This window comes from Chelonia mydas, chromosome 25 (assembly GCF_015237465.2).
Source record: "Chelonia mydas isolate rCheMyd1 chromosome 25, rCheMyd1.pri.v2, whole genome shotgun sequence".
In the NCBI taxonomy this organism is placed as follows: domain Eukaryota; kingdom Metazoa; phylum Chordata; order Testudines; family Cheloniidae; genus Chelonia; species Chelonia mydas.
In genome coordinates, this window is record NC_057858.1 from 263,650 (window position 1) to 284,912 (window position 21,263).

The following is a 21,263-nucleotide window of genomic DNA, read 5'->3' on the forward strand; positions in this document are numbered from 1 at the left end:
TATGCAGGGTAACCTATTTCCCCTTGTTTTTTCCTCCCCCCCCCCCCAGACGTTTTTGTTAAGCCCTGGATTTGTGCTGGAAATGGCCCACCTTGATTATCATACACATTGCAAGGAGAGTGATCACTTTAGATAAGCTATTACCAGCAGGAGAGTGGGGTGGGGGGAGAGAAAACCTTTTGTAGTGGTAAACACCCATTTTTTCATGCTTCGTGTGTATAAAAGATCCTCTACACTTTCCACAGTATGCAGCTGATGAAGTGAGCTGTAGCTCATGAAAGCTTATGCTCAGATAAAATGGTTAGTCTCTAAGGTGCCACAAGTCCTTTTTTTCTCACCAGCACAGTTTACCGAAGCCGGCCCAGCTCTGGGGAGCAGGTGGGTTCCGTTCTGCTTGCCCAACAGCCTGAGAGCTGTGAACTAAGTGCCCCCGGCGCTGTCTTTGTGCTTTAAACTGAACCCCTGCGCCTGGAGCGTGAAGAATCATGCACCATGCCACAGGCCCATCAGAGCAGAACTGCATTCCAAGGGGAAACCCCCTGTGCCTCTCTGAGCCCTGTGCCTTTAAGCTCCGTATGCAAACTCCCGGCGCTCCTCCCTCTCCCCAGCAAACCTCCCTCCGCTCCTGTAGCTGACTGGGCAGTGAGTGAGCGGAGCCTATGGGGAGGCACCGGCGCTGGACGAAAGGGCTTTTCTAGGGGAAAGCACCTCAGTGGAGAGAGGCAGAGCAAAGCAGGTGAGTTACTGCAACTTTCTAAAAGTCACTCTTCATTTCCCTGCAGGTTAGCATCCTTGCATTGCTGGAGCCAAGCTGGTGATTCCTGGATGAGTTCTCATTAACCCTGCCGGTTTCTTGCGGCCCCAGTTTCTGAACTGTACACACTCTGCACCTGCAGTAGGAAAAAGTAAACTCAGACTCTTTTTCAGGTGACCCCCCCAGCAGGAGTCTGCAGGAGCTACTGGAGCGATTGGATGGTTGGAATCCTTCACGCCTTGTCTCCTTCTCAACAAAACTCGCTAATTTCTTGCTCTCTGAGCCAAGAGATTTCAAGATTAGGAACAGGTCCCCTGCTTGGACAGGGTACCAAGAGCAGCTCCTCTCTAGAGAATAAATCCACATGCACAGAGAGATCCTGGCTGTTTGACTGGAATTGGGGAACCAGACGTTAGTTGCTGAAGTTCTTGCATATTAATAGGCTGTTTTTATTTTGGTTTATTTTATTTTATTTTAAAATGTTTTAATGTGTTACATGTCGATAACTTAGTACTAAGGTGCCAATATTTCCCAGTCACTTAAGGATAAGTAATTTTCCTTAACAATAGAACATAGAGCCGTTCGCTTACTGGATCAGAAGAGTTGGTTTCTGTGTTTGTTACACCTGTAACTGGGAGGAGGATACACATCTAGTTTTAATGGGATCCTTCACTTGCATATTAGCAATGCTGGGGAGATTTGCAAAGGCAGGAATGGCATTTTAACGCCCGTTGACGATCCAGGGAAATAAGGCATCTCGTTGCCAAGCTCCGCAGCTATGGATCTTTCCCAGGAATTTAATTCGGTGATAACCTGGCAGGCGGTGTCACTTTTCAGCATTGCCAGAGCCTGGCCGCCAAGAAAAGAGCCTTGGTTTCTTTGGAAAATGCTGTTTCTGAGCCCTTTTTGGAATGCCTTGGTTAAGAAAGGACGGCAGTAGTCGCAGTGCTGGAAGCCACAAATCAAGGTACACAACCCTTGAAAGGTGCACAGCATTATAACCATTCAGAGTCAGAGGAAATACAAATTGTATTGGAAATAAAAATACAGTGCTAAGAGCAGTCAATATAGATAATGGGGAAACCAATAAATGTATTAAATATGTTCAACATGCACATGTGGGATAAACTCGGGATTGTAAAGCATGTTGACATTCGTATGGGTACTGGTGTGATGTGGGTACTGGACAGCATGAGCATTGGATTGAGTATAGTCAATAATTAACTGGGAAGTAGAACAACCGAGCACTGTGCATAGTTCCTGTATTTACAGCTAGTACCTGAGTCAGTACATGAGCTGCTTTGTTAGGGTGAGGGTGCAGAGCCTGTCAGAAGAAGAGGACTGGCTGAGAGTTGAAGCACTCTGTATTTTCAAGCATTCCCCAGAATCGCTTGACTTTGAGCCAGTCTTGCCCTGTGTGTGAATGGCCCGGCCTCAGAGCTGCATCATCCTCAAGGCCCGCATCACATCATTCCGGGGTGGGTTTGACTGGACAGTTCAAAGGTTGGTCCCAGCGTTAAGTTCTCAGGGGCCGAGGCCAAACCTTTCTCCAGGCTGTGAGATGGACATTATGCAATATCAAAATATCTGGAGCCTGATCCTACAACCATAGAAGTCAATGATAAAAACTCCCACTGGCACAACTGATGCTGATTCCAATCACCCGATTTAACTCCTATTTTGGGTCCAGTTCCTGAAGCGAAGTCACCTGGGTTCTAGGTAGCTCTACCCTTGTGGGTGCATTCATTGCAAAGGACACTTCCCAGCCTATACAGGATTTCTGTGCTAATAAACATCTATCAATAAATCATCAAACTTGAAAACGAGCCTACGTGAAGGTGAAGCGTAAACACTGCTGCTAATTTATATGTCAGTCAATTCTCCTGTTTATCCAGAAGGTGGAGACCTCCGGTTAAGCCCTTAATGTTCTAGGGTGAAGTCCTGGCTCCACTGATGTCAGTGACAAAACTTACACTAAAAATAACGAGGAGTCCTTGTGGCACCTTAGAGACTAACTAATTTATTTGAGCATAAGCTTTGGTGAGTTAGAACCCACTTCATCAAATGCGTCTGATGAAGTGGGTTCTAACCCATGAAAGCTTATGCCCAAATAAATTTGTTAGTCTCTAAGGTGCCACAAGGACTCCTCGTTATTTTTGCTGATACAGACTAACATGGCTACCACTCTAAAACTTACACTGACTTCAATGGAGTCAGAATTTGCTCCTCATTCTTTATATTAGGACAGACATCCTGAGCGGAGGGGGAAAGGGGCTGTGACCAAAAGCAGACATGTGGGCTTAGAAGTTATTTAAGCAAATGAGCTATTTTCAACACTAATGTGTTTAGTTCATGGGCTGGAAAGCAGAGGCTTAAATTGTGGTTCTATTTTGAAAAGTTACTCGGTAAATATGGCATTGTCTTACTCTACAGATGCGGTCCCTGTGTGTATTCAGTGTTCTAGCTCTTTATTGTGTATATCACCCTAGGGAGCCACACAGCAATGGGAGAGGGAGCTAGAGTACAGTCTAGCTCTCTCATACTCAACAGAATTATTATGTAAATAGCAACTGCAGGTGCCAAATCAGAGTTGCACTCTAGGTAGAGAATTTGAAGACGCTGAATTTGGACAGTTGTAATTGATCTCAGAACCATTGTTACTGGTGACAATATGAGAGCCAGAGACAAATCCAACATGATTCTCCAATCCCGGGCTGAGGTTGCAGGCCTGGCACGTAGGGGAAAAAATCTTTTTACTTGTAAACTGAGCAAAATTTGGAGATTGAGAGGGTCAGTAAACAAGGAGACCTCCAAGGCCATTTTCAGAGTCACACGTCAGTAAGTTTTGTTAAGGGAAAAGGATTTGTCAGAATATACCTGCAATATGCATGCTTGGTTTGACCCAGCATGGCTGTGGATCACAATCAAAGCACTTATTCTAAAGAGCCAGGAACTGTTAACTCCACACAGCACATGGGGGTTATTAGTAGATTGCTCACAATGGCAGCTACTGAGCTGTTAGTGTTTGGGAATTCATTTTTTTATCAGTAAAAAAGAGTCCCTAGCATAGGAGTCAAAGTCCCTGCAAACATAGATCGAAAATGCAGCTTCTGTCTCTGGTGCTGACTCCCACCTGCCACCTCCCTGCTGGAAAAACACAGGCCCAGCCCATGGTGTGATGAGCTACTCCAAGACCTGGCAAACTTGTACCAGCACCGGGCTGTTTAGGGCATCGCTTTGAGCTGCCTCTCTGGTCACAGGCTTACAGCAGTGTTGCAAACTATGCAGCCTGGGCTGGCCAAGCCAGGCTCTTGTCAGACAGAGGCCAAAGGAGAGGGCTAGAAAAGAGAAGAAATAAGGGAGGGAAGGAAAAGGACGCATTGGGGTGCGAGGAGACAAAGTCTCACATCCCAAGTGCTGGTTGGGATTCAGCTGATGATATCATCAGGCTGGTAATGTCATCAGGCTCCTTGTCTCCAGCCCACTTTGGTCAGGACAGCTCTCAGAGTTAGGATGAAGAAGGTCCGGGGTCCCAGGAGATGGTGGGGGTAGCAGCCATGGGGGTGAAGCTCTCTCCAGTAGCTAATTGTTCTCCTCAAAGTCTCCTTTCAAGGACCCCATCAGGGAATGATGGGTGCAATAGCCTAAACCCTCATTATTTTGACCACCAATTAGGCTTAATTTCTGACATACCAATTTTTGTTTAATTTTCAGTCCTCAATTTCTCTTGTTTACCAGGCATGATCTTAACACAGTCCTTGAGTTCTACCGGGAGGCCTTTTTGTTTGGACAAATTCAGTTTTTCTGTCTCCCTTTCATGCCTTTTCTCATCAACATTTATTACTCCAGGTTATTGGGACATCCTCTAAACTTTCCCTTACTTCCTGCAGCTAAACTCACAGTTAGGGTAAATGTGTAGGCCCAATTATTACAGCATATTTCATGTATTCCAGACCTGGGCTCCCCACCAGCTCTGCTGATGCACCTCAGTCTTGACCTGCAGAACCTCTGTGTGTTCCAAGCCTGGTTTCTGAACGCTACTGTTCTGTTGCACCATAATGTGATAGGGTTGTGATGTGACGAATAGGGACAGGGATGTGAGCACTAAACTCGTTTTTAGGATTAAACCTAGCTCTCCAAAGTGGCAGCCTTGTTCTCTATCTCACTATGCCACCTGTTCTCCAAGATCAGTGCTATAGGTTATAAAGTGTCTGCAAAATGCTTCAGTCTTTGTTTGGTCCATCAGCAACTCCTATGACAGCTGCTGATGCATAATGTCTTGACACCCAGAAATTCCTGGCCACAGAGAGTGAAAGTACAAGGCTGGGCACTGTCTTTAATTGAGACATTTGTTTTCAACTATTACCACTGGCCATTTCCACCCGTGGCTGCATACACGCCTTCCGAGTTCCTCCAACTCCTCTGGATCAACCTGTGCTTTCTGCTGCCACACGAAAGAATTATACCCCATTACTGTGGGGTTCAGGACAGATATGCTTTATCCTTCTGCCTTCTACAGTTTCAGAACGTTAATAAACACACACTGAATTGTGCTTCTGACTATTTTAATTTTCCATTTTTATCCCTTCTTCTTCCTGCCCATAAGTTAGAGGAATTTCCCTTTACCTTCTCCCTGGTTCTTGTCACACAGACAGAAAGCAGAAGTGCGAAGTGCAGGCAATTCGATGTTGATTGGGGTTAGTTCCAAGCAAGCATATCCAGAGCTCTACACGCCGGCAGGGTCTGTTTCCCAGTGTTCCCCTCCCAGCTCTGATGCTGCAGAGCCTTGCCTGTGTCCCATTCCTCCCTCCTCCTTAGCAGGCCCAAATATACCTGCAATGCACACCAACAGTCCCACCCCTTTTGCACCTCATGGGAGAGGTGAGGAGTGAGGTTGTGCTATGGTCAGGGGTGGGCCTTTCTTTGGTCTTTTTGTGTTTTATACCTTCCCCCTGACCCCCCCCCTTTGCCCCTCCCGACTGGTTACTTGACTTTGCCTTGACATTGAGGCAATCTTAAAGTGCTCTCCAGTAACACTTTCACCACTCTTGTCTGTTTCCATTGTACTAACAAATCCAGCTGACTAGGCAGAAGCAACATCAGAGTCTTTGTCCTTTGTTTACACATATTAATATAAGATAGGAGTATCGAAAGTCAAGCCCAAAATTCTATCCCAGGCTAACAAACAGACCCATATACTAACACTACACATCCTCACCTTGTGCCAAATCCATGCAGCAATTCCCTGGGTTGTCCTGTCGTGCATCCACCACAGAGTGAGATTTAATCCAACCTGAGATTAACTTGATTGGCTCTGTTGTACCTATTAGGCCTGCAAGGTGTGCCCCTCTTGTGAGCTAAAATGTATGTGAAAGTTCATAGGATGTTACAATAACCATGAAAAATAGGTCAATTTTGTGTACAATACGTATATTGTAACAAGTGCAAAAAAAAAAAGAAACTGGATTAGTCTAAACCAAAAAGGTCACACTGATATAATCCAAGGACTTTCGAAATTATGCTTAGTAAAAACAGAACGTGTGGAACCAGAAGTTAAAAGACCAAAACTGGTGTGATGGATATTAGGGCTAACTGGTGGACAAAATAACGAGGGAGATGAACTGGGATGGCCGCTTTTCCTTTTTTGGGTACCTCAAAGAGAGACTCTAAAAAATCAAGGTCAGTTCAGTTGTCTCTCATCGTCTGTCCACCTGACATCCCAGTTCAGCCCTGAGCTGCCACACTGCCGTTCATCTCTGCTCACCTCAGTCCCTAGAAAAATCATAGAATATTAAGGTTGGAAGGGACCTGAGGAGGTCATCTAGTCCAACCCCCTGCTCAAAGCAGGACCAATGCCCAACTAAATCATCCCAGCCAGGGCTTTGTCAAGCTGGGCCTGAAAAAACCTCTAAGGATGGAGATTCCCTCACCTCCTTAGGTAATCCATTCCAGTGCTTCACCACCCTCCTAGTGAAATAGAGTTTCCTAATGTCCAACCCAGACCTCCCACACTGCAACGTGAGACCATTGCTCCTTGTTCTGTCATCTGCCACCACTGAGAACAGTCTAGATCCATCCTCTTTGGAACCTCTCTTCAGATAGTTGAAGGCTGCTATCAAATCCCTGCTCATTCTTCTCTTCTGCAGACTAAATAAGCCCAGTTCCCTCAGCCTCTCCTAGTAAGTCATTTGCTCCAGCCCCCTAATCATTTTTGTTGCCCTCCACTGGACACTCTCCAATTTGTCCACATCCCTTCTGTGGTGGGGGGACCAAAACTGGATGCAATACTCCAGGTGTGACCTCACCAGTGTCGCATAGAGAGGAATAATCACTTCCCTCGATCTGCTGGCAGTGCTCCTACTTATACAGCCCAAAATGCTACTTAGCCAGTTGGTCCCCAGCCTGTAGAGCTCGGCTTTTCTCAGTGGTGGCAGATGACAGAATAAGGAGCAATGGTCTCAAGTTGTAGTAGGGAAGGCCTAGGTTGGATATTAGGAAAAACTATTTCACTAGGAGGGTGGTGAAGCCCTGGAATGGATTACCTAGGGAGGTGGTGGAATCTCCATCTGTCATAAATATAAAGGGAAGGGTAAACCCCTTTAAAATCCCTCCTGGCCAGAGGAAAAAATCCTCTCACCTGTAAAGGGTTAAGAAGCTAAAGGTAACCTCGCTGGCACCTGACCAAAATGACCAATGAGGAGACAAGATACTTTCAAAAGCTGGTGGGGAGGGAAAAACAAAGGGTCTGTCTGTATGCTGCTTTTGCCAGGGACAGAACAGGAATGGAATCTTAGAACTTAGTAAGTACTCTAGCTAGATATGCGTTAGATTATGATTTCTTTAAATGGCTGAGAAATTAAGCTGTGCTGAATAGAATGGATATTACTGTCTGTGTGTCTTTTTGTAATTTAACTTTTTGCCTAGAGGGATTCTCTATGTTTTGAATCTAATTACCCTGTAAGGTATTTACCATCCTGATTTTACAGAGGTGATTCTTTTTATTGTTACTTCTTTTTTACTGTTTCTTCTATTAAAAGTCCAAGGGTAAAGGGTAAAATAGTTTGTACCTTGGGGAAGTTTTAACCTAAGCTGGTAAAGTAAGCTTAGGAGGTTTGGTGGAATCTTCATCCTTACAGGTTTTTAAGGTCCGGCTTGACAGAGCCCTGGCAAGGATGATTTAGTTGGGGTTGGTCCTGCTTTGAGCAGGGGGTTGGACTAGATGACCTCCTGAGATCTCCTCAAACACTAATCATCTTCTTCTATCTTGATTGTTTGAAAGGCCTTTCTTCCCGAGACGACGGCCACTTGGCCTGAATTTTGTTTAAGCAACTTTTTCACCTGTAAGTGCTGAAAGTCAACACGTTATCATGACAACCAGTCCTCAGCCCATCAGCGGGGCTGCCTAATTGCCAGCACAGCAGTGGCACATAAAGATCCTGTGTTGTTTTTCCTTCTCTTTTTGTATTTTCTTCCCCCCCCACCCCCGTCCCCGGCTCTCTTTCCTTCTACCCTCTCTCCCAGCTTTTCATCAAATCCTGAAGACAACTATGCTGTATTCATCCAAGCCTGCCTTGTCTCATAAGAAAAGATCCAATCAGATGAAGTCCCTGTCTAGACCATAAACCAGGATCCAAGCAGCAGTTGGTGTGATTAACTCCCAGACAAGAGCATCCACTGCATTAACCAAAGCCAGATGTCACCCATTTTTTCTACCCTCTGTCTCCTCCATCTGGTCTGTCTGTTTGTTAAGAGCAGGATAAATAGATACCCTGTACGCATCAGGTCTGAGAATAAAATTAACCCTTTTCATCAAAGAAAGGTTATTCTGAAAATATGAGACTGATATTTTTCCTTCGAAAGGAGAAAGGCTTTAAATGCTACTAATAGACTCTCAGATTTTAAGGCCAGAAGGAACAATCATGGTATTCTAGTCTGACCTCCTACACATTGCATGCCACAGAACCTCACCCACCCTTTCCTGTAATAGACCCCTAGCCTCTGGTTGTGTTACTGAAGTCCTCAAATAATAGTTTAAAGACTTCGTTACAGAGAATCCACCATTTACACTAATTTAAACCAGCAAGTGACTCATGCCCCATGCCGCAGAGGAAGGCTAAAAATCCCAGGATCTCTGCCAGTCTGAACCGGGGAAAAATTCCTTAATGACCCCAAATATGGCAATCAGTTAGACCCTGAGCATGTGGGAAAGGAAAAACCAGACAGCAGAGAAAGAATTCTCTGTAGTAACTCACAGCCCCCCGCCCTCATGTTCCCTCTCTGGCCTTTGGGGATATTTGCTGCTAGCAGTTGCAGATGGGTTCCATGCCATTGTAAGCAGTCTCATTAGACCATCCCCTCCATAAGCTCAGTCTTGAAGCCAGTTTTTCCTTGTGCTACTCCCCTTGGAAGGCTGTTCCAGAACTTCATTCCTCTGATGGTTAAAAACCTTCATCTAATTTCAAGCCTAAACTTGTTGATGGCCAGTCTATATGCATTTGTTCTTGTGTCCGCATTGGCCCTTAACTTAAATAACTCCTCTTCTTCCCTACTATTTATTCCTCTGATCTATTGATAGAGAGCGATGTCTCCCCTCAGCCTTTCGTTAGGCTAAACAAGCCAAGCTCCTCGAGTCTTGTCTTATAAGGGAGGTTTTCCATTCTTCTGATGATCCTAGTAGGCCATCACTGCACCTGTTCCAGTTTGAATGCATCTTCCTTAAACATAGGTCATCAGAATATTCCAGATGAGGTCTCACCAGTGCCTTATATTATGGTATTAACTCTTCCCTTTCTCTACTGGAAATACCGGGTCTGATGCATCCTAGGACTGCATTAGCCTTTTTTCATGGCTGTATCACATTGGGAGGTTCTTCGTCAACCTGTGATCGACCAAACATTACATTTAACTGATTACATCTAACTGATATGGCCCCAGTTTATAGCAAGAATTCTTGCTGTTAGGCCCTGATTGCATTTCTCACTATTAAATTTAATCACTTTTCTATTACTCCAATTTTCAAGGTCATCCAGATATTCTTGTATGACATTCCGGTCCTCCACTATATTGGCAATACCTCCAACTTTGTGTCACCTACAGATTTTATTAGTACACTCCAACTTTTTATGCCAATGTCATTAATAAAAAAGTTAAACAAAATTGGTCCCAAGACCTGAGGAACTCCACTAGTAACCTCCCTCCAGCCTCAGCGTTCACCTTTCAGTATGACCCCTTTAGCCAATCTTCCCTTTAACCAATTCCGTATCTATCAATTGTGATATTAACCCCCATCTTCTCCAATTTAACTAATAATTTTCCATGTGGAACTCTATCAATTGCCTTACTGAAATCCAGGCACATTAGAGCTAATGCATTTCCTTTGTCTAAAAAAAATCAGTTATCTTCTCCAAGAAGACGATCAGGTTGGTCTGGCACAAACTACCTTTTGTAAAACCATGTTGTATTTTAACCTAAGAACGGCCATAGTGAGTCAAATCAAAGGTCCATCTAGCCCAAGATCTTGTCTTCAGACAGTGGCCAATGCCAGGTGTTTCAGAGGGAATGAACAGAATAGGTAATAATCAAGTGATCCATCCCCTGTCGCCCATTCCCAGTTTCTGGCAAACAGAGGCTAGGGACACCCTTCCTGTGCATCCTGGCTAATAGCCGTTGATGGACCTGTTTCAGCGTAGCAGCCGTGTTAGTCTGTATTCGCAAAAAGAACAGGAGTACTTGTGGCACTTTAGAGACTAACCAATTTATTTCAGCATAAGCTTTCGTGAGCTACAGCTCACTTTATCGGATGCATAAAGTGGCAAATGCATTGAGGATGTTTTATACACACAGACCATGAAAAAATGGGTGTTTATCACTTCAAAAGGTTTTCTCTCCCCCCACCCCACTCTCCTGCTGGTAATAGCTAATCTAAAGTAATCACTCTCCTTACAATGTGTATGATAATCAAGATGGGCCATTTCCAGCACAAATCCAGGGTTTAACAAGAAGGTCTGAGGAACAGTGGGGGGAGGGGGAAACAAGGGGAAATAGGTTACCTTGCATAATGACTTAACCACTCCCAGTCTCTATTAAAGCCAAAGTTAATTGTATCCAATATGCAAATGAATTCCAATTCGGCTGTCTCTCGCTAGAGTCTGGTTTTGAAGTTTTTCTATTGTAATATCGCAACTTTCTTGTCTGTAATCGCGTGACCAAAGAGATTGAAGTATTCTCCGACTGGTTTATGACTGTTATAATTCTTGATATCTGATTTGTGTCCATTTATTCTTTTACGTAGAGAATGTCCAGTTTGACCAATGTACATGGCAGAGGGGCATTGCTTGCACATGATGGACCTGTCCTCCATGAATTTATCTAGTTCTTTTTTGAACCCTCTTATAGTCTTGGCCTTCACATCTTCTGGCAAGGAGTTCCATAGGTTGACTGTGTGTTTGTGTGAAGAAATACTTCCTTCTGTTTGTTTTAAACCTGCTGCCTATTAATTTCATTTGGTGACCCCCTAGTTCTTGTGTTATGAGCCATAATTTTATACACCTCTATAATGACCCTTAGTCATCCCTTTTCTAAGCTGAAAAGTCTGAGTTTTAGTAACCTCTCCTCATATGGCAGCTGTTCCATACCCCTAATCATTTTTGTTGCCCTTTTCTGAACCTATTCCAATTCCAATTTATCTTTTTTAAGATGGGGCAACCAGATCTGCACCCAGTATTCAAGATGTGGGTGTAGCTTGGATTTTTCTAGAGGCAATTATGATATTTGCTATCTTATCTACCCCTTTCTTAATGATTCCCAAAATTCTGTTCACTTTTTTGACTGCCGCTGCACATTGAGTGGATGACAGAGAACTATCCACAAGGACTCCAAGATCTCTTTCTTGAGTGATAACAGCTAATTTAGACCCCATCATTGTATATGTACAGTTAGGATTATGTTTTCCAATGTGCATTACTTTGCACTTATCAACATTGATTTTCATGTGCCTTCTTGCTGCCCAGTCACCTAGTTTTGTGTGATCCCTTTGTAACTATTCGCAGTCCGCTTTGGCCTTAACTATCTTGAGTATTTTTGTGTTATCTGAAAATTTTGCCACTTTAGTTTTACCCCTTTTTCCAGATCATTTATGACTATGTTGAAAAGTACTTGTCCCAGTACAGACTCCTGGGGGACCCCACTATTTACCTCTCTCCATTCTGAAAACTGACCATCTATTCCTACCCTTTGTTTCCTGTCTTTTAGCCAGTTACTGATCCATGAGAGGACCTTCCCTCTTATCCAGTGATAGCTTACTTTCCTTAAGAACCTTTGGTGAGGGACTTTGTCAAATGCTTTCTGAAAATCTTAGTACACTATATCCAGTGTATCCCCCTTGTCCACATACTTGTTGAGCCCCTCAAAGGATTCTAGTAGATTCGTGAGGCATGATTTCTCTTTACAAAAACCATATTGACTATTCCAACAAATTATGTTCATCTATGTGTCTGACAATTCTGTTCTTTACTATAGTTTCAACCAGTTTGCCCCTTACTGAAATTAGGCTTATTGGCCTGTAATTGCCAGGATCACCTCCAGACCCTTTTTTAAAACTTAGCATTACATTGGCTATACTCCAGTCGTCTGGCACAGAAGCCGATTTAAATATTAGGACACATATCACAGTTAGTAGTTCTGCAATTTCATATTTGAGTTCCTTCAGAACTCTTCGCTGAATACCATCTGGTCCTGGTGAGTTATTACTGTTTAGTTTATCAATTTGTTGCAAAACCTCCTCTAATGATACCTCAACCTAGATCAATTACCGTTTACCACTATGTCAACTACTTTCTCTTTCAAAATTTGTTCCAAGATCTTCCCATATACTTGAGGTCAAACTAACAGGGCTGTAGTTTCCCATATCACCTTTTTCCTCTTTCTAAAAATTAGGAACTATATTAGCAATTCTCCAGTCATTCGATACGACCCCTGAGTTTAGAGATTCCTTAAAAATCCTTGTTATTGGGCTGGCAATTTCATGTGTCACTTCCTTTAATAGTCTAGGAGGGAGATTTCTCCCATTAAGTAGTTTGAGTTTCAGCGGTCCCACTTCTTTCCTTTTACTGTTGGTTTTAATTCCCTTTCCCAGGTCCATTCTGCTGGAAACTTGGCAGTTCTCACTCCTTCCCTGTGCTTGATGACCTCAAAGTGGTATCTTTCCTTTCTGATCAATCCCACCTTCCATACCTTGTAGGCTTACTGCTTTCTCTTAATCACCTGTTTGAGATGTTTGTTCATTCAGCTTGGTCTGCAACCCTTCCCTACAATTTATTCCCCTTGCTTGGGATGCAGGCTCTAGCTAGCTCTACAACTAAGCTGGAGGGAGAGGTAGATAAGCTGGAGGGTAGGGATAGGGTCCAGAGTGACCTAGACAAATTAGAGGATTGGGCCAAAAGAAATCTGATGAGGTTCAACAAGGACAAGTGCAGAGTCCTGCATTTAGGATGGAAGAATCCCTTGCACGGCTACAGATTTGGGACCGAATGGCTCGGCAGCAGTTTTGCAGAGAAGGACCTAGGGGTTACAGTGGACGAGAAGCTGGATATGAGTCAACTGTGTGCCCTTGTTGCCAAGAAGGCCAATGGCATTTTGGGATGTATAAGTAGGGGCATTGCCAGCAAATTGAGGGACGTGATCGTTCCCCTCTATTCGACATTGGTGAGTTGGACACAGGTGGTTGGACTAGATGACCTCCTGAGGTCCCTTCTAACCCTGATATTCTCTGATTCTATGATTTTATGACCTTGCATTTTGCATTGTTAAATTTCATCACATTTCTATTACTCCTATTTACAAGATCATTCAGATCTTCTTGTATGATATTCCGGTCCTCCTCCGCATTGACAATACCCCCCCAAGTTTGTGTCATTTGCAAATTTTATTCACACACTTCCACTTTTTGTGCCGAGGTCATTAATGAAAATGTTAAATAAGATTGGTTCCAAGACCGATCCCACTAATAACCTCCCTCCAACCTGAGAGTTCACCTTTCAGTATGATCTCTTTAGCCAGTCTTCCCTTTAACCAGTTCCTTATCCACCTTTCAATTCTCATATTAATCCCCATCTTCTCCAATTTAATTAATAATTTCCCACGTGGAACTGTATCAGATGCCTTATTGAATCCAGGTAAAGATCTACTGCATTTCCTGTGTCGAAAAAATCTGTTATCCTCTTAAAGAAAGAGATCAGGATGATCTGGCACAATTTACCTTTTGTAAAACCACATTGTATTTTATCCTAGTTACCGTTTGCCTCTATGTCCTTAACTATTTACTCTTTCAAAATTTGTTCCAAGACCTTGTATACTATGAGATCAAACTAACCGGCCTGTAGTTTCCTGGATCACTTTTTTTCCCTTTCTTCAAAATAGGAATATATTAGCAATTCTGCAGTCATGGGATACGATCCCTGAGTTTACAGATTCATTAAAAATCCTTGCTATTGGGCTTGCCATTTCATGTGCTGGTTCCTTTAATATTCTTGGATGGAGTTTATCCAGTTTCATCCCAATAAGTTGTCTGAGTTTGAATTTCATCTCTGATGTGGTCATTTCTACTTCCATTTCTTCATTTCCATTAGCCACCCTGCTACTATCCCTCAGCTCCTCATTACCCTTGTGGAAAACTGAGGCAAAGTATTTGTTTAGGTGTTGGGTCATGAGTAGATTATTTTTAATATCTACCTCATCCTCAGTGATTAGCAGTCCCACTTCTTCGTTCCTTGTTTTCATTTTATTTTTATGAGTATAGAACATTTTACTGTTGGTTTTAATTTCCTTTGCAAGGTCCAACTCTGCTCGGCTTATGGGAGTTCTCACTTTTTCCCTACACTTTCTGACTTCCAAGTGGTATCTTTCCTTGCTGATCTATCCCATCTTCCATTCCTTGTAGGCTTTATGCTTTCTCTTAATCACCTGTTTAAGATGCTTGTTCAACCAGCTTGGTCTGCAACCCTTCCCTATGAATTTTTCTTCTTGCTTGGGATGCAGGCTTCAGCTTGCTTCTGCAACTTTGACTTAAAGTAATTCCAAGCTTCCTCCACATTCAGATCCTTGAGTTCTTCTGTCCAGTCCAATTCCCTAAGAATTCTCTTAATTTATTAGAACCAAGGCCCCTAGTTGCAGCTGTAGTTTTGTTTAGCCTTCTATTTAGTTTAAACTGAATTAGCTCATGATCACTTGAACCAAGGTTGCCCCCAGTTCTTCTGTGAGGTCCTCACTACTCACCAATACCAAATCTAAAATGGCATCTCCTCTTGTTGATTCAGTGACTATTTGGTGAAGAAATCTGTCAGTTATCACATCCAGGGATATCTGGGCCCTACCATTATTAATAGCACTTATCCTCCAATCTATATCTGGGAAATTAAAGTCTCCCATAATCACACAATTCCCAGTAGTATTTATTTCATTAAAAACATTAAAGAGGTCTCTATCCAGATCCAGATCAGATCCTGGGGGTCTGTAGCACACCCCAAGCATATCCCAGGGGAACCTCTAGTAGCTTTCTTCTCCAAAGTGATTTTGGCCCAAACAGACTCTGTTTTATCAATTCCATCATTTCTAATTTCTATACAGTCTATCTCCTCATTAATATACAGAGCTTCTCCACCACCTTGACTTTTATTCTGTTTTTCCTGAACAGCACATACCCTTCAGTACCTGGGCTACAGCCAGGACTACTATTCCACCATGTTTCTGTTATCCCTCCAATATCTGGTTTCACTTCCTGCACCAGTAGTTCTAATTCCTCTATTTTTTTACTCAGTCTCCTTGCACTTGTGTGCAGACATCTTAGTTGTTGCTGCTTGACTTCGCTCACATTCCTCACCCATTTGGGTACAGTCATTCTTCAGACAGTATTGCCTACCTGACTGTTAGCTTCATTGGTATCAGCACTATCTTTCCTCTTGATGTCCATTCTCCCACCCACTGCTGTTCTTTTCTCCATTGCCGTATCTTCTCTTACTTGATCTTCCTCCCACTCAATGTTAAAATCAGATGTGGAGATTACATGAGCATCTCCCAAGTTCCTAGTTTAAAGCTCTTTTAATCAGATGTGCCAACCTCCATCCCAGAAGTCTATTTCCCTCCCTATTCAGCTGAAGTCCATCCCATGAGAACAGTCGTTTGTCCGGGAATGCCTCCCAGTGGTCAAACATCCCAAAGCCCTCCTTATAGCACCACTGCCTGAGCCATCTGTTGATTATCATAATCTTGTCTTGCCTTCGTTCTCCTCCTCCAGGGACAGGTAAAATCCCACAGAAGATCACCTGAGCCTCCATTTCCTTAAGCATCTTCCCCAGCCTGGCATAATCTTGCTGGATGTGTTCCAGTGAGAATCTAGCTGTGTCATTTGTTCCCATGTGAAGAACAATCAGTGGATTCTTTCCTGCTCCCATTAGGACCCTCTTCAGTCTCAGGTCCAGATCCTGTATCTTAGCTCCTGGTAGATAGCTCACCCCTCTGTTCTCTGGATCAGCCCTGCTCACAGGCCTGTCTGTTCTTAGTAGGGAGTCCCCATTCACATAGACCTGCCTCTTCCTGGTGATGATGCAATTCTCCAGCCTTCCTCCTGTTCTTTCAGGCTGCAACTCCTCCTGTCTTTTGTTCTCACTTGCAATTTTCCTCCCACTTTCTGTTAGTGGCTGTTGTGCCCCTGCTTCATTCTTCAATTCAGCAAACCTGTTCCTGAGCTCTGTTTCTCCTTTACTAGCCCGTCTTTTCCTCTGCCTGGCTCCTGTAGTCACATGATTCCACTGGCCACTTTCCTCACCCAGCAGTCTCCCTTCACAGTTCTGCGATTCAGCTTGTATCTGCAATCTTGACCTTTCCCTTCAGCCTTCCCTCCATCATCTGCTCAAATCCCCTTTGAAACTCAACCATAGATGACTTCTGCCTCCCCATACTGGGCGGGGGGGGACGACACAATCTAAAGGGGAGGACATGTGTCTCCTCTGCCCAGCAACCCCGCCTGCCATGTTCTCCCCACCCCACCAGAGTTACCTGCTGGAAGAGGGAGCTCTCTCCTTCTCAGACTGTGCTCCTCCCGCAACATGATCAGCCACTCTCCCTGGCAGCTGGGCCCAGGCAGGGAGAAGCCTGCCACCATCTCCCCGGTCAGACTCTTTCTCAGGCAGCCACTGAACAGCCGGCGTGCGAAGTGGCTGGTTCCACAACTTCTGCTCCCTGCCCGGGCCTGGCTGACAGGGACAGGGGCCGAGCATGCTGGGGGCAGGCACAGTGGGAGAAGAACTGAACCCCTCTCCCTTCCCCCAGAGAGGCCAAACAGAAATCTGGGAAGGAAGTTGGCCCCATGTTCCTCCCCATGCATTGCCTCCGAAGTCAACCATAGTTTCCACCGCATGTGCAAGCCTTGGATCTTCTCTTCCATCAGCTCTATCAGGTGGCACTTCATACAAACAACACTCTTTTTGGGTACCCACTCCAGAATAATGTACACTCCACAGCTTCCGCATCTAATCATCTTCATTGTCTCTTGGTGGTGGAGTTGGGATTTTTCATAATATTTTGTATGAGTATGGTGTGTGCCTCAGTTTCCCCTAAGTGATGCATGGTTAACTAGGTGAGGGGAAAGGTTGTTTGCTCTTTGCAGAGCCCTATAGATACAGGTGTGACCAACACCTGGCTGCCTGGCCTGAGGGCGCCTTGGAGACAGAATTCAAAATATTTGGCTTTTTGCTAGAGGATTGATTAATAGATTCCAAGGCCAAAAAGGAAAATTGTTTGCGTATCTAGTCTGACCTCTTGTATAAAACAGGGCCGAGAACTGCCCCAAAATAATACCTAGAGCAGGTTGGTTACAAAAACATCCAATCTAGATTTAGATAGTGACAGTAATGGTAACTGGTAAATTGTTCCCATTGTATAAATTACACTCACTATCAAAATTGTACATCTTTATTTCCAATGTGAATTTGTCTAGCTTCAGCTTTCAGCCATTGTACCATGTTATATGTTTCTCTGTTATATTGAAAAACTCATTATTAAATATTAGTTCCCCATTGTGATGGGGCGTCCACCTCACACTGCCAGAGAAGGGGAAGTTGCAGGCCCTGAGGAAGGACAAAGAAGGTGCGAGAGCCATAGGGAAGTGGCCCAGGGAGACATAGCAGCAGTGAGAAGAATCTGAGGTGCAGCAGGAGTCTGCAATCCACAAGGTCCCTGGTGTGGGATCCAGAGTAATGGGTGGGCCTGGGCCCCCCCCACTCGCCACTGGGGAAGTGGCAGGACTACTGACTGCAATCGCCACGGGGGAAATGCCTGGACTACCGAGGAGCTAAACCTCCCCCGTGGAAGGGGGGAACACGGACAGTGACACAGCTGGTGGGCCAAGCCACGAAGAGGACAATGCCGTTCCTGATGCTGTGAGAGGGGACTGCAGGGAAGGACTGACATTGTGCAGACTGTAGACAGGGGCATCAACATCGAGCTAATCCCCAGAGCGACCTGGAGGAGGCGCCTGTCCAGTGGTGAGTGACGCACTGCGTGACAAAGTACTTACAGTTTGTAATCAGTATATTAAGTTAAATAGACTCAAGCTGTTCAATCACTATAAGGCAGGTTTTCTAATCCTTTAATCATTTTGTGGCTGTTCTCTGACCCCTCTGCTATTTATCAACATTATTCTTGAATTGTGGGCACCAGAACTGGACACAGGATTCCAGCAGTGGTCACACTCGGAGGTAAAATAACCTCTCTACTCCTACTTGAGATTCCCATTTGTTCATCCCAGGGTAGCATTCGCTCTTTTGGTGGCAGTGTCATACTGGAAGCTCATGTCCAGCCAATTATCCACCATGAACCCCCAATCTTGGTTGTACCAGTACAGATCCTTCTTCCTGTACAGAAGCATATTGCCAGTAGAACTATGCCAGCAGATTACTTGTTTTTCTTGGGTAACTGGTTTAAATTTGCTTACAAAAATTTAGGGTTTTTTTTTAAGCAGGACTCAGTTTTGAATGGATGCACATACAGCTGTGCTGACAGAAGGGAAGTTTTTCCAGTAAAACTGTCTAGTGTAGACCAGAAATGTAGCTACCTATAGCTGCTGGGGAAACTTGAGCAAATCACCTCCAAATACAGAATACCTATCAGCCTGATCTGCACTAGGAAATGTTGCTATGTTTGACCATGACTGAGAATGATCAAGGCAAGTGAGATGATGCTAGACATGTGCAGATAACGTCTCCATCAGTACTGCGTCATCTCTTGGTGTTAGGACTGTAAACCTCCAGCATCACTGAGGCACACTACAGCTTCAGGCACCCAGAGAATCCCTTGTGCTGAGATGCAAATCCAGGGCTGCACTGGAGGAGAAAGAGCGGAGCGGACTTTAAATTCCTTTTCATTGTTAGATTTTCCTGGTCCCTGTGTTTTAACCCCCACCACACACGCTCTCTGAACGAATAGCAGCTTTATTAAGCAAAATTGTGGAGCAAAGAGGATGCGTACTGATTGTTTTGGGAGAGAAGAAACATCCTTCGCTGAACATTTCTTCCACCCACTAACTAAGGAAATCAATAATATGAACTCCTTGTTAGGACTCCAAGCAACTTTTGCCCAGAGTCTTCACCAGCAGCCAAGATACAATTGTTCTAAAACATGTCTGTTTTCGAATACAAATCCATTCCTCATCAATTTCACCTTCGCTGCCTGAGTCTTTCTTCGATGTTGTTGTCCTGCCGGAAATAAGTTAACATCCGTGAGTGTTGCTCGCTGATTTGGTCACTGAATCCAGACCAGCCTCTGACCTTCATTTTCTGGCATCTGAATATGCCGTGACAGAGCTGATGGCTCCAAGACCCTCGACACAATGGGGGAGAGAGCTCATTCACATGCATCTAGGTGACAGATGCCTCTGGAAAAATGTTTCTTACCTCTCTCCTCTTTGCAGCATCTGCATTATCAAATCAAGAGATTGCTAACAAACACGCTCACTGCAGACAAAACACAGAGGCCGAAAGCGCCGGTGTTTGCCCTATCTCTACAGAGACTCATTTACAGTTGAAAAATATATGCTGAGCTTCATAAAAAAGGCAGTTTGGACAGACGATCTCCCCCTCCGCCCTCTCTCGGTGTCTTTCCTCACAAAGAGGTGACCTTTAAAGTCTCTTATCGGGAAGCTTCACTTAAAAGGGCCACTGACGCCTCCTAAAAAACACTGAAAACTCTTCCGAGACGATTTCTGCTGCTCTATTTTCTGGGTCTCTTTCTTCCCTTTTCCCCTTTTAGGGCTAGACTTCGTTGGATGACAAAAGACTCTGTTCCTTATCAGACCCTGCCACCCCTTCTCACTTTCCAGCCACAATCATAGTCTCATTTAGAGCGTCACAATCATCTTCACAGCCACGGCTTGATGTCACGGACAGAGGGAGATGCAGCAGCAGAAGAGGGTTAGTCAACTGGTGTCGAAGTGATCTGGCTGAGATGTCTTCTGAGGTAGCCCGGAATTCTGAGTCAGCAAACCACAGCTGTTGAGGAAATGCTGAGTGAGAGGTTCTAGAAACCTCTGCCACATGTGCGGTGTCCGCAGTGAGTCTGCTGTGCAAGCTGTTCTTCTGATCCTGCCTGTGAGTCCAGAGTTCCCTAAATACCGGTTAATCTGTGTGTCCCCCCACAAGGTCACATGGAAGCTGGGAAGCTTTGCCTCCATGAGGAGGGCAAGCATACAGTGTGCGGATTTGCTCAACACCATTAACCTGTACCACCCCGCACCCAGTCACACTTTAAATGCCAGAGAACTGGCCCTGGCAGATGTTACGTCTGTGCGTCACGTGCACTTATTACTTGTATTGCAGTAGTACCAAGCAGCCCCATCATGGACCAGGACCCCATCGTGCTGGGCACTGCAAAAACACAGAACAAAAAGTCCCTGCCCAAAACAGGTAACCCTAACCCTATTGGATCTATACTACTACTGGGATTCCTTTAGTTCTTTGATATATTTTTTTTTAAAAAATTTGTTGTCCTTGACCCTATTGTCCATAGATATTTTGTTGTTACCTTTAGCTTCTCTCATCAATTACCTGCATTTCAAACTTCTGATTTCTATTCATTGCCCTCTTCTTCTTCCTTCCATTTGTTATATAATGCTTTCTGGTTTTCATTTTTTTATTGCTGTTTTCATGTCCTTGCTTTAATCAAGATTTTAAAAACAAAAAGAAAAACTTTGAGTGAAGTTGCCTTTTTTCCAGCTGAGAATTTGCAGGTTTTGGGACAGTGTATAACAAGTGCTTGGACAACACCCAATTTTTGTTTACACATCTCTTTACATTTTTCCTCACAATTTCGGTTGGTCATAATTATTTTTAACTTTGAGAAAGCTTTAATGCATCAATGGTATGTTTTCAGCCAAACCAGATGTTAAGCTGGGTTGGGCTGACACTACTAATTGATGATTTAGGGGTACAATACATTACAAGGGGGCTGTCATTGTCCCCAA

The 21,263-nt window shown here is 44.2% G+C and overlaps 1 protein-coding gene across 1 annotated transcript in view; it reads left to right on the forward strand.

Moving 5' to 3' along the window:
• Positions 1–656: 656 nt before the first annotated feature.
• Positions 657–21,263, forward strand: part of TMPRSS9 (transmembrane serine protease 9) — a 73,864-nt gene continuing 53,257 nt past the window's right edge. Inside the window, exon 1 of the mRNA XM_043535950.1 lies at positions 657–736. The gene's annotated coding sequence lies outside the window, so the exon portion shown is untranslated. The remainder of the gene's footprint in view (positions 737–21,263) is intronic.